Genomic DNA, 14,004 nt, shown 5'->3' with positions numbered 1-14,004 from the left:
GTAAGACTTGAGATGGGATAGAGTGTTTTCCCCTATTCTTTATGTGTGTGGTTGGCTTCATGTTTCCAATCCCTGAATGTAAAACTGGCTGTTGTCTCTTGTAGAAAGTCTAAATTAGTCTTCCATGGGTAACATTTTACTATTATTCAATTATTCCAATGCTACTGAATTTCTTCACTTCTTTTAACTTGCCATGAAAATTTCTACTCACTTGCACCTTGACTTTGACTTTTGAATCTTGTCTGCCTCCTTGGAATATTTTTCTTTCGGCTTCTTTCTTGAGTGATTTCCTCCATCCTACGTAGAAATAATTTGTGATGCATATGGAACAGGAGGGAAAAAGCCATCCGTGTAAAGCTATCAAACCATTTATTATAAAAAATAAAAACAACAGTAGTAATTATTTGTAGTAATTCACTGAAGAAAATAATTGGTAGGGAAGTCATAAAAATAGTTATGTCTCCAATATGTCTAAAAGCATAGTTAATTACAAAATGCACTTGACTTATAACACAAGGTAATAAATAGGAGAAAATGATACACAGTGAGATGGAACCTAAAATGAGGGATCTATAGAATGGTTCTGCACTCAATTCCAATGTGTGGGGTAAATTTTCCCACACTACCAAACAATTCTTGGACCCCAGCTGGGTGTCCTACAGTTCAACTCAATTCTGATATTATTTACCTGGAGATAGCATCACATCCCACAGGTCCCACAAAACTGCTGCCCCTACCTCTCACCTGCTTCAGGTACCAATCGCAAGTCCAGGTTGTCATCTGTGCTTCTGACAGAATGGTTATAGATTGGAGGTTCCGATAATTCCTCCCCCTTGGATTCAGCTAATTTGTTAGAGCAGCTCACATAACTCAGAGAAACATTTTACTTATTAGATTATGGGTTTATTATAAAAAGATATAATTCAGGAATAGCCAGGTGGAATAGATGCAAAGGACCAAGTATGGAGAAAAAGTGTAGAGCTTCAAATGCCCTCTCCAAGTACCACATTCTCCCTAAATCTCCAGATGTTCACCAATCCTAAAAATCCCTGAATCCTGACCTTTTATTTTTTATTTAATGGAGGTTTTATTACATAATCATAATTGATTAAAAAAATCATTGGCAGTTGGTAATTGAACTCAATCTCTATGCCATCACCCCTCCCTGGAAGTAGGGAGGATGGGACTGAAATTCCAGTTCTCTAATCACATGGTTGGTTCCTCTGGTGACCAGCCCCTATCCTTAAGTCACCTCATTAATATAACAAAAGACATTTCAATCACTCTCATCACAGGACATTCCAAGGCTTTTAAGAGTTCCGTACCAGAAACAGGACAAAGACAAAATATATACTTCTTATTATAAGTCACATTATCACATTGTGTTAGAAAATATACAAATTTGCTAAAGAGGAGAGAATAGATATCCTATATACAAAGTACATAAATAGTAATCCACTATAGAGTCAACACATACTGTTGGAAATTATGTTTAGGTGAAAATGAGACGATCGTAGAACTAACATTTTGAAATTATATTAAGGGACTATGAGGTGTGATCAAAAGATACAGTGAATATTTTAATAAAAAAATTTATTATAGTAAAAGACACATTGCCATTAATCCCCCTCAAAATACTCCCCCTCACTTCAAACACCCTTATCCCATCGTTCTTGCCACTTTCTGAAGCAGTTTTGGAAGTCCTCTCTCTTGAGTGTCTTTATTTCATCCTCCATCGTGACAATGCTCCGTGTCACACATCACTTCTGGTATAGCAAATTCTGTCAAATAAAAACATTACAGTGTGTCCTCATTGACCTTATTCACCAGATCTTGCACCATGGGACTTCTGGCTCTTCCCCAAAGTAAAAATGACCACAGAAGGTAAACGTTTTTAATTGATTCAGCACATCGAGGCAGCCATGACAGTGCAACTAAAGACACTCATGAAAGAGGACTTCCAGAACTGCTTCAGAAAGTGGCAAGAATGATGGGATAAGTGTGTTTGAAGCGAGGGGGTGTATTTTGAGAGGCAATGTGTCTTTTACTGTAATAATTTTTTTTAATTTAGACATTCACTGTATTGTTTGATCACACCTCCTATGAGCAGACAGGAAAAAGTGATTGATGTTCCTTTAATTCAAAATATAAGATGGACATCAGGTTGATTGTCATAGTCAGGAGCACTTTAACTGTCAAGACACACGCTGAAAGTCTTTCAGCTAAACTAAGCACATCCATCTAATTAAGACTATTTGACTTGTGATGCTGACAGCTTCATTTCCCAATAAGAATGAGCACCTGATTAATGAGGTGGTAATAACAAGAACTGTATGCCAAAGTGATCCTGTCATCTTAGTGTCCAGATCTCTGGATTCATAAAATAAACATTAGCTGTAGGAGAACTGAATGTTTGAAGACACATTAAGATAATGCCTGTAAAATACTTAGTGCAAGGTTTTGGATAGACATTAAATTACTTCTTAATATTCCAATGTATAGCACTGTACATGAGACTGTCAATGTTTCTAGATCTTTGACTTTTAAAAGATCAAAATGTTTTGTATTTAATAAGAAAAAATATTTTCCTAACTTGTTAAACATAAAATATTTTACTTAAATTTTAATTTACTTGATGACTAAGAAGGATGGACATCTTTTTGTAGGTTTATTGGCTCCTTTTTTCTTCAATTTCCTTTTCTTGAACTTTGCATAATTTTTAAATTATGTCTATGTTTTCTAGCTGAGTTTTAAAAACTCTCTATAAAAGGCTATCAAACCTTTTTGAAAATATTAATTTACAAACCTTTTGAAAATTTGTAATTTTCTTGAAAATGTTGTTTACATGGCATTTTCTCATGTACATAGGTTTTGATTTTTAAATATGAAATTTACTTTATTTCTGCCTTTGGTGCTATGTTTAGGAAGGCCTGTCTCCCCCTTATATTTTGGGTGAATATTCATCTACTGAAGTGTCATGCTTGTGGGTGTTATAGAAAGCTGAATTTCTCAACTGTCTTTTTGTTTTCAACATCTTTGTCAAGGAAAGCAAACTTTGGACTAGAAATGTGAAGTGTACACTAGAGAGAGAAAGCAAAGTTTTAGGAAGAGTGAAGAAACTGGTTAAGTGGCTTCTAGGTTTTTTTTTTTTTTTTTTTTTTTTTTTGCCATGATGAATTAGGCCTTAGTGTAACAGTGACATGCTGGTGTCCCTCTGACTCTATCTTAATTCTAGCCTGCATTTTCCCCATGACCTTTAGGCAAATATCTCCTGCAATAGGTATGCTAGTCATTAGAGGAATTCTGCATGAGGCTTAAGTTTTTGGAAGAACAGCCTCTTGCCAGAGGGTGCCTTTCTCGAGGAGGTGGGGAAATATGTACAAAATAATGATTTATCAAAGATTTACAGGAACCTCAAGACCAGACTCATATCAGAAGTGGTCCAGAGGGAACAAAGAGATTTAGAGATTTTGCTCTCTTCGTTGGATCCCTGTTGGCGCCCAGATGTCTGGGTAGTCAATCACTTCTTGCCTGGTCTATTCTCCTTTCCTTTGACATAAAAGAGGCCTGAATTCTGGTCTCTCTTAAGATGGATTTGAGGAATCTCAAAGGCTCCCATCTTCTTGAGCTGGCACCTTCTCGATCAATAAAACTTTCCTTATCCAAACTCTCACATTTTGAATATTGGCCTTTTGAAACATCAGGTATGCAAACTTTTGGACCAGTAACGCTAGCCTTCCAACATAACCAGCAAAAGAAACTGGAAAACCCTCTCTAATTTTAGTTTTTCTTGAATAGTCTTGGAAGAATCAGAGAAAATAGAATGACAATGAACAAATGTGGTTTTGATTTTCAAAAAGGGGCAGAGGAATATTTTTCAGAGGTTAGACTGATAAGCTTGGTTCAAGAAAATTTCTAGAATGTTTTATTAAAAAGGTACTTGTGATCACTAGTAACCAGTGTGGGTTCACTAAAAATAGTTCATACCCAGTTTAATTAATGCTTTATTTTATTAAGAATTAGAATAGAGAAATGGTGTGTTTTTCACAACATTCTTGTAGACATGATAGACATATGTGTTGGATGTTTGTGTAATTGTTTGATAGACAACACATATAACAGTAACTATTATATGGATTAATAATATTAATAATATTATTATAACTATAAATGGATTAATTTGAACCTAAGGGAAATAGTGGCAAAATTCTTTCACTGGTTTAATCTGTTCAAATTTTATCAATGACCTCAGAATAGTTATTTCATCATTAATTTGCATTAGATAAGCATTAGGAATATATTGTGCAAAATAATTAATATAAAAATATAGGCAAGATATTCATAGATGAAGTTTGATGAAAATAAATGTAAATTATGTTTTTCACTAAATAAATAGCATAACTGGTAGATCAAGGAAATATGACTAAGAAGCCCATCTAAAAATTGTTTAGAAGATGTCAGTAACTTCAGTGTGAATCAACATATGGCTACCAAGAAAGCCAACTCTTAGTTGTTGCATTAGGAAGATTATAACGCCCAGAAGAGAGAGAAGTAGTAGTCATTTCTTACTTAATATTTGCCAAATTGCACATCACATATTGTGGTGACAAATATTAAACACAAAGAGAGATTGATATGAGAGAAAATGATCAGGATGGGAGAATTAATAACTGTGCCTCAGAATGATGGCTGAAGGCACATAAAAACAAAAGATTCAGAGAAAACATGAGAATTGTCCTCAGACATTTGAAGAACTATCACGTGGTGCGTGAAGAACTATTGTCTACTACGATAATAGATTTCAGCTCAACATAATGAAGAATTCTATAGAGTTCTGAATTGGAGAAGCAAGTATTTAAGAATGGACTAGACAATTACTCAGCCAGTAATACTACAGAAGGATGAATAGTTTTAAATCTGAGATTCCAACTTAATGAACTTTACAGTTTTGTCAACACACAAAAACATTGAGAGGCATTCTTAAGCCTTCTAGCTTCATCTAATAAGAAGGCAGGCTACATTTACAGCATATGTGACTGGTCACCTTGGGCAGAGGACTCTAAGTAAACTATCCAGAGCAGGTCCCTGGAACAGCTCATGCTGTCCAGATCTCTAGGTCACAAGATAAACTTTAGCCTTTTGTGGCTGATTCTCTAACCACATTTGTTTGAAAACATGGTCAAATAGGGGCCAATAGTTAAGTTTTGCAAGTTTAACAGTGTGTTAAGCAATAGTTAAGTTTAACAGTACGGCAGGTTTGGAAAATAGCTCAAAATAACAAGTTTATATTCTAAAATACATGGATTAACTTCAGCTTGAAACAATTTTAGTTTCTGTTAATAGCTTTAGTCACCATAACTTAACATTTAAGCTATTTAATCATTTCAGTTACCTCAGTATCTGGAACAAAAACACCTCCGCTTTGGGGCCTTCAATTTAAAAACTGAATCCATAGTGACTGAGGAAGATCGTTGCTTGTCCATATTAGCCTTGTAAGGTTACTGCATTGGGGAAGGCTGAATGGGAACAGGCTCGTCTCTCATGGTTATTTCATATAAACAGGACACCACTAGGTAAGGGGGTGGAGGTGGGGACAAAAAAAATGACAGCATCACTGTGAATAAGAGGAATAAATTAGAGTTAGCAGTGCATTCTCTTCCTGTTTTTGTGCACGGAGGAATAAATAGGAGTCACTCCAATTTGAAGGTTAAGGATCATCTGTGAGGATTGAATGAAATAACATATATAACACAAGATTTACAGCAGCAAATGCCTGACACACTGTAAGCATTCAGTAAATGATGGCTATGATTAGGATTATGATTGTCACTATCTAACCAGGTGGTGTAGGGTTACAGACCCTGAAGATGACTTAGCTGTTTCAGGTGGGAGTCGAGGCCTACTCAGAGAGAGCAAAATGGCTGGATTAGGGCTCAAGCCTGATCAATTTTCCAGGAAGTGGGGGACAATCATTTTATCAGGGTTCTCTGGTCCACTTCTGTCCTGCCAGTCCAATCCTTCCAGTCACTACCTTTTAGGAGCTCATAGACTAGACAAGAGTTATGCTGCCACAAGTCATGGAATGCCTGGGACTATTAAAAGGTGGAAGAGACAAGTGAGGCTCATAGTGTAGACACTTCAGAGGGAGTATGGCCCTGCTGACACTTTGATTTCATAGTTCTACCTTTCAGAATTGTAAGAGAATAAACTTCTTCTTCTTCTATTTTTTTTTTTTTTTTTTAGTTTTCAGTTTTTAAATTAGTTTCAGGTGTACAAAACAACATAATGATTAGACATTTACACTCCTCACAAAGTGATAATCCCCCTCCCAGCCTACTACCCCTCTGATATTGTACATAACTATTACAATACCATTGACTATATTCCCTATACTATACTTTACATCCCGTGACTATAGTTGACATGCAATATTATTCTACATCAACTTCAGGTGTACAGTGCAATGGTCAGACATTTACACAATCTATAAGTGATCCCCCAATAAGTCCAGTATCCATCTGGCACCCTACATGATCTTTACATTACTGATTATATTCCCCATACTGTATTTCACAACCCCATGACTATTTTGTGACTACCAATTTGTGCTTTCTAATCCCTTCACCTTCTCCCCCACTTCCCAACCTCCTTTCCCATCTAGCAACCATCAGTTTTTTCTCTGTATCTCTGAGTCCATTTCAGTTTTGTTTGCTCATTTATTCTGTTCTTTAGATTCCATATATAAGTGAGATCATATGGTATTTGTCTTTCTCAGTCTGACTTATTTCACTAAGCATAGTACTCTCCAGGTCCATCCATGTTGCAAATGATAAGATTTCGTTCTTTTTTTGTGTGTGTGGCTGAGTAATACTCCATTGTATAAATGTACCACAATTTCTTTATACAGTTGTCTATTGATGGGCATTTTGGTTGTTTCCATATCTTAACTATTGTGAATATCACTGCAATATACATAGGGGTGCACATATTTTTTTGAATTAGTGTTTTGGATTTCTTTAGATAAATACCCAGGCATGGAATTGCTGGGTCATAAGGTAGTTCTATTTTTAATTTTTTGAGGAACCTCTGTACTGTTTTTCATAGTGGCTGCACCAATTTGCAATCCCACCAAGAGTGCTTGAGGGTTCTCTTTTCTCCACATCTTTCCCAACACTTGTTGTTTGTTGATTTATTGATGATAGCCATTCTGACAGGATAAGTTTGTTTTTTAAAAGCTACATAGTTTATGATATTTGTTATGGTAGCCCTAGGAAACATACCAGTAGGGAATGCAAAAGATCTAATGAAGGAAGCAGCAGAAATAGAATTTCATAACTAATGAAAAATATGAGTATTAAGGCTGAAAGTGCTTTTGTCATTATTATTTTTAGACCAAAAAGTTACTGCTTGTGGATGATGGAAGCATGGAAGCTTTAATTTTCAAATAGAAAAACAGAACTGTTTTCTATGTGACTCATGGCATTTTGGATTCTTCTGCATTAGAACAGTGCTTCGGTGAGACTAATAAGGCTTCATGTGCTTCAGAGTAGAACTTTAGTATTCCAGTGAATAGATGTCCACAGAATTTATTTAATTGCTGCTTAACATAAGCATGATGACAAAGCTGAAGTCAGCCCATTTCAAAATTCCTTGCATAAAAATTTGGCAGTGGTTAGTTAAAATCTTTCTTTTCTTGACAGTGTAAAGCAAAAACTTTAGTTGATTGGGTCCTGAGTAGGCAACATTATCAAAGGAGGTGCAGTTTGATTAATGATCAAAGGCAACTCACTCAATTGTACATTAGAACCAGGCCAGAGCTCAAGGCTGACACTCAGTGGTCTGATTTCCCAAAAAGGTTTTTGGTGATAGCTTATCTGTATGTGGAAAGTTGTGGATGCTTCTGAATGAAGGGAGAGGCACACTCATGAAAGTGCTCACCTGTTGTGGTTGACTGGAAGACATCACCAGGAATGGAGAATAAGCTTGATTTTCAGCTGCAGAACCATCTTCTTTTTTCAGACTCCAGACCCCACATTTCTTATTGTTCTTAGCTGAGTAACAGAACTAAGCCACTGTGATGGTGTTTGGATTGAAGTCCAATCACTAATGGTTTACTCTATCTTGCAAATTTTAGTTAATGGCCTAGAATCAGACCTGGAAACAATCTGAGAAAATATCTAGTTCAATATGTTAATTTGACAAGTTAAGAATCTGAGGCCAAAGAGATGACTTGGCTAAGTTTATGTTGTTAGACTGCTACATTTTGAAGCTGGGTCTCTTAGGTTGTAGTTCAAGTTTATCCATAGTATAGTGCCCCCTACTTTATATTCATGATTACAAAGTCTTTATATTTTTCTAGTCAACCATATCATGTTGAATGGAAGCAAATGTGAAAATGTATCATTATGCTTTCTATTTTGAAATGTTTATTATGATATATATGCCATATTATTAATTATTAATTATGATTGAAGTTGAAGGTGCAAGAATTAGTTCCAGTTGTACTACTACCTATTTGTATGACATTAGATATATTACTTATTCTCTCTTAACTCAAATTACTCTTACCATATTTGAATGAAGTTATTAGGATTTCTGTACTATGAATAAATTGTCATAAATAAGATTGAATATAAAATCACTAAGTATGGTACTGTTTGGTATCCAATAGGTGGTCAGCATATATTGATTGAATCTGAAAGTTGTAGTCGAATTTATTATTTGTTTTTCTTTCTTCTTATAAATAATAATTTTCATAGTGTCTATTGGGCTGATATGCAGGCTTTTCTTAATTAGGATAAACAGAGAAACACAGTATGCAAGGTGGGTACCATGTAAACATTTAATATGAGATGGCTTATTTAACTCTGATCACAATGTGATGTACAGATATGGTAAAGATCTATGTTTAAGAATGATGTAATTGGAACTTAGAGAAGTTAAATAATTTGCCCAAGACTTAAGAGGTTGTAAGTGATGAATCCAGAATTTGAATCCATGCTAATTTAGAATTCTTGATGGTACCCACTCAATTATATTGCCTACTTGTGGATCAAAAAAATTTGGATGAGTTGTACACTAATTTTTTTTTGAAAGTTAGCATCATATGAGGTAGGAATGTAAATTGGTACAGCCACTATGGAAAACAGTATGGAGATTCCTCAAAAAAATTAAGAATAGAATTACCATATGATCCAGCTATCCTTCTTCTGGGTATCTACCTAAAAAACCTGAAAACATTTATCTGTAAAGATATATGTATCTTTATGTTCATTGTAGCATTAATTATGGGATTATTTTTTATGGCTGAGTAATATTCCATTGTATATCTGTACCACCTCTTCTATGTCCATTCCTCCATTGATGGACACCCAGGCTGCCTCCATATCTTGGCTGTTGTAAATAATGCTGCAGTGAACATATGGATGCATATTTCCCTTTGAAGTAGCGTTTTGAGTTTCTTTGGATAAATACCCAGAAATGAGATTACTGGGTCCTTCTTTGTCTCTTGTTATAGCCTTTGTTTTAAAGTCTAATTTTTCTTGTATAAGTATTGCTACCCAAGCTTTTTTGTTTGTTTTCATTTTCATGAAATATCTTTTTCTATCCCTTTATTTTCAATCTGTGTGTGTCTTTTGATATGAAGTGAGTCTTTTGTAGGAAGCATATTTAAGAATCTTGTTTTCTTATCCATTCAGTCTTTTGATGGAGCATTTATTACATTTACATTTAAAGTGATTGTTGATAGGCATGTAGTTATTGCCATTTTATTATTCATATTTTTGATCTGTTTTTCTTTTCTTCTTAAAGATGTCCCTCTAACATTTCTTGTAATATTGGTTTGATGGTGATGAACTCCTTTAGCTTATTCATGTCTGGGAAGCTTTTTATCTCCTTTAATTCTAAATGATAGCTTTGCTGAGTAGAGTAATCTTGGTTGTAGGTCCTTTCTTTTCATCGCTTTGAATATTTCATGTCAATCCCTTCTGGCCTCTAAAGTTTGTTGAGATATCAGTTGACAGTTTTATGGGAGCTTTCTTGTAGGTAAAAAACTGCTTTTCTCTTACTGCTTTTAAGATTCTCTCTTGAAGTTCTCACTGAGATCACTGAGCATCCTTATAATAAGTGTTTTGAACTCTGTGTCTGATAGATTGCTTGTCTTCATTTTGTTAGGCCTTTTTCTAGTCCTTTGTTCTGTTCTTTCATTTGAGACATGTTTCTTGGTCTCTATATTTTGGCTGCCTTCCTGTGTTTGTTTCTAGGTATTAGGTAGAGCTGCTATGTCTTATGGTCTTGGTGGAGTGGCTTTATGTAGTAGGTGTCCTGTGGGGCCCAATGACACAGTCTGCCTGTTCACCTGAAACAGGTGCTCCAGGTGTGTCGCTTGGTGGGTTGTGTGTGACCTCCTATTGTAGTTGAGCCTTGGTTGCTGTTTGCATGTCAGTGGCAGGAATTGACCCTCAGGCTGATTGGTTGTGACAAATTGATGTGATTACAGTGGAGGAGCTATTCTGCAGGGGCTGACCCTACCAAACAGGATTCATTTTGGCAGGGCTCTGGTACCTGTCCAGTCTGCCCTTTAGTTGTGTCATCTGTGGAGGTGGCCTGGTGGTGCTCTGGCTATGTTTGAAGCTGGCCACTGGGCGTGCTGGCCCTGAAGCCTCCAGGGAGAGGCCCCGTTGCAGGCCAATTTCAGCTGCAGCTTGTGCTCTGCCAGGGCCACGTGGAATGAACCAAAATTAATCTGCAGATGGCTGCCACCCATGCTCGGCTTAGAGGTGCTTTGAGAAACCAAGTCTCGAATTGAGGCCAGCTGCTACTAATGTTGGGCTTAGGGCTGCTTAACAAAATGTGTGGGTAGGGCACACTGAGGCCAGATACTGCTTGTTTGGGGTTTGTGAACTTTGGAGAGATTTTTAAGAAAGTCTGCAGCATGAGCCAAGACAGGCCATTTGTATGGAAAAGTCAGTGGAATCAGCTTGGGTTGGTCTCAAAGTTGGGTAGGCCAAAGTCTCAGGGAATCACCAGGGTGAGGCTAATGGTGTCAGCCAGGTTGATGGAGACTCAGAATGGCACCTGCTTACTTCTGCATGCTGGGAGTGAGGAGGGCTCAACAAACGAACAGTGGCTTCTGCCAGAAATTCTGTCTGGAAGAAAGCTGTCCCTCCAGCCCTCTTCCTGAAGCCAGACAATTCATTTCCTCTCCATATGTCCCTTAAACCTTTCAAGCTGCTGCCCCAGTGCTGGAGTTAGTTCAGAATGAGTGAGTCTATCAGTGAGTAAGTCCACTGTATGAGCCCTTTAAGAGGAACGCCTGGTAGTCCAGCAGCCCTCCATCTCACTCAGCCACAGTCTCTCCTGCTTTTCACTGCCAGAAGTTATGGAGACTTTTTTTCCTAACACTGGAACCCTGAGCTGGGGAACTCGGGATGGGGCTGGGACTCATAACTTCTTGAGTGGGACCTTAACAGCTGAATATTCCTTACAATTTTTAACTGCCACAGGTAGTTGTAGGACCAGCTTGTTCTGTGTCTCTGCTGCTCCTACAAATCTCAACAGTGGCTTCTTATGTATATTCTTAGTTGTAGGACTTTGTTCAGCTAGACTTCAGGTGAGTCTCAAAGATGGTTGTTCTGTAGGTTAGCTGTAATTTTGATGTGGTCATTAGAGAATGCAAGCACAGTATTTACATACTCTGACATCTTGACTAGAAATCTCCATAATGACTTTAAATTAAATTAAATTAAGTTAAATTGTTCACTGCTCAGAAGTGATCCTTAGGAATAATTTGATTTGGTTCTTAAGTCATTTCAGTTCTCGATTTACTTTCTAATGAAAGTTATTTTCAAAGATTCTTCTCTTCGGTACAGACATGTATACCCATGCCCATCCATTGAAAACAATCTCTAAACCATTTTTATAGGCTCATTATCTTATTAAAATGTATGTTCACCTACTGTAAAATAAAGTAACAGCTACATTAAAATGTGTTTTATGTGCAAAATTTTTCTCTTTATAAAATTCAGGAGACATTTTTTGTTTGAAAAATAGTTGGTTTTAGATCTGCAAATATGCATGGTCTTCATGTGTGTGTTGAAGCTTAAGAAGGCTTGGGCAAATATTTTTGTAGTGTCCCACAAAATTTTTGGAGTGTCCCTGTGGAGAACAAAATGTGCCAATCTCACTCTATGGTTTTAAATTTAACTCTGACAGCAATTAAAACCATTTTATGCCCTGCATTTTTATTTTGTGTTTCTAAGGTGAATAAATTTTGGTTGTTTCATCAAAAACTTGCCTAATTTACCAAAGAATGTTGTTCTTTTGTGTGACTCTCTCTGTACACCCCTTTTACCACCAGAATATTTTTCGTTTATTCCTTTTACATTGTTTGCCTTCAATACATTGTTAGATCCCATCTAAGGAATAGCAGTTCTTTCCTTTTCTTTCTGCCTTGTGGTTAGGATTGTTTGGATATTTTTGATGGTCAGAACAATAGAAGTTCAGGAGAACTGACATTCCTGTAAATGAATGAGTAGATACTTAAGTGCAAGCATACCATGTGATTTAATTATTTATTACTTAGATGCTTTAAAAGGCTATTTTGTTCTGACTGTGTTGCTTCTTTTTTGTTTTTCTTTTTGATTCTCCTGAAGACAACATTTATGCCATATACTTTTTCTAATATCAAGAACTTAATTCGATAAAATTATATATATAATTAAAATAAAATTATTGATTTATGGGTCAATAACCATATAATTTTAAAAAGTTTTGTAGTTAACACATATATTTGATAAAATGGAAACTTATCAAAGGTATTTAAAATGGTATCCTAAAAATAATATTTTACATTTTCAGAGTCGTATATCAAGCTCTTTCTATGCATTAAAGCTTCACCCAAATCGGAGCAAGCCCTGGATAAGAATACGTGTGATAGACAGAAATTGGTTAATTATAGTGAGCTTGAATTTGATATCAATTCAGAAAGCCATTGGAGAAATAAACAATAAACAAATAAAATAATATCAGCTAGTTGAGTTGGGACCAAAAAAGTAGAGGATTTGGTGGAGAGTGACTGGAGTTGCATGAGGGCTACTTTTGATTGGATGGTCAAGGAAGTAGGATTGACAGAAAAAAAGTTCAGTACTCTCAATTAAAGTCGAATTTCAGATAAATGATAAAAATTTTAAAAGTATAATTATTTCTCAAATATTTCACAGGATATACTTACGCTAAAAATTTTAAATTCAAATTTACCTAGGAGACATATATTTTTGCTAGTTTGGCAACTCTATAAGGAAGGCATTCCTGAGGAGGTGATGTTTAAACTGAGAGTTGAATAATAAGAGGGAGACATACATCAAAAGTTGAGCAAAGAAAGACTTCTTTGCAGAGAGAACTGGTGGGCAAAAGCCAGAAGGTACAAAGAGCTTGGTGTGTTTAAGAAAAACAAAATTTATGGAGGTTGGGTAACTTACCTTAGCTCTCTGAACCTTAGTTTGTTCATTTATAAAATGAGAATAAAAATGAGCATCCTCAAAATTGTTGAGAGAATTCAATGTGGCATGCGGTAAGTTTGGATGGATAAGTAGAAACTAGATTAAGGAAGACCTTATAAACCAGACAAGATTTGGGTTTTATTCTAAGTGTTATAATTAGCCAGTTAAGAGTTTAAGCCAGGGTGTTGTGTGGGTATGACTGAGTTGTGTGTGTGCCGGGAGGATTGGGTTGATATGTGTGGTATAATATTGATTAATGATATAAAAATGTATTCTAGAGAATGGATTGTAAGGCACCAAGTGTGGAAGCAGAGGGGCAATTAGGAGATATCGCAGTGAGGCAGGCAGGAAAGGATGGTGTCTGGGGCTTGAGTGCCCGCAGTAGAGATGGAGAGAAATGAACTCTGTATATGTTTTAGGTAGAACCTACAGAACTTGCTAATGAACTCGTTGTTAGGGATAAGGGAAAGATAGAACTCTTAGCATGAAAGCCTCATGGCACAGT

The 14,004-nt window shown here is 36.1% G+C and overlaps 1 pseudogene across 1 annotated transcript in view; it reads left to right on the top strand.

Moving 5' to 3' along the window:
• Window positions 1-14,004, top strand: part of LOC308501493 (peptidyl-prolyl cis-trans isomerase D-like) — a 121,971-nt pseudogene that overhangs the window by 51,024 nt on the left and 56,943 nt on the right. The gene's annotated exons all lie outside the window — the stretch shown is intronic.

This window comes from Rhinolophus hipposideros, assembly GCF_964194185.1.
Source record: "Rhinolophus hipposideros genome assembly, chromosome: 8".
NCBI classification, from domain to species: domain Eukaryota; kingdom Metazoa; phylum Chordata; class Mammalia; order Chiroptera; family Rhinolophidae; genus Rhinolophus; species Rhinolophus hipposideros.
This window is presented reverse-complemented; position numbering and strand designations above follow the sequence as displayed.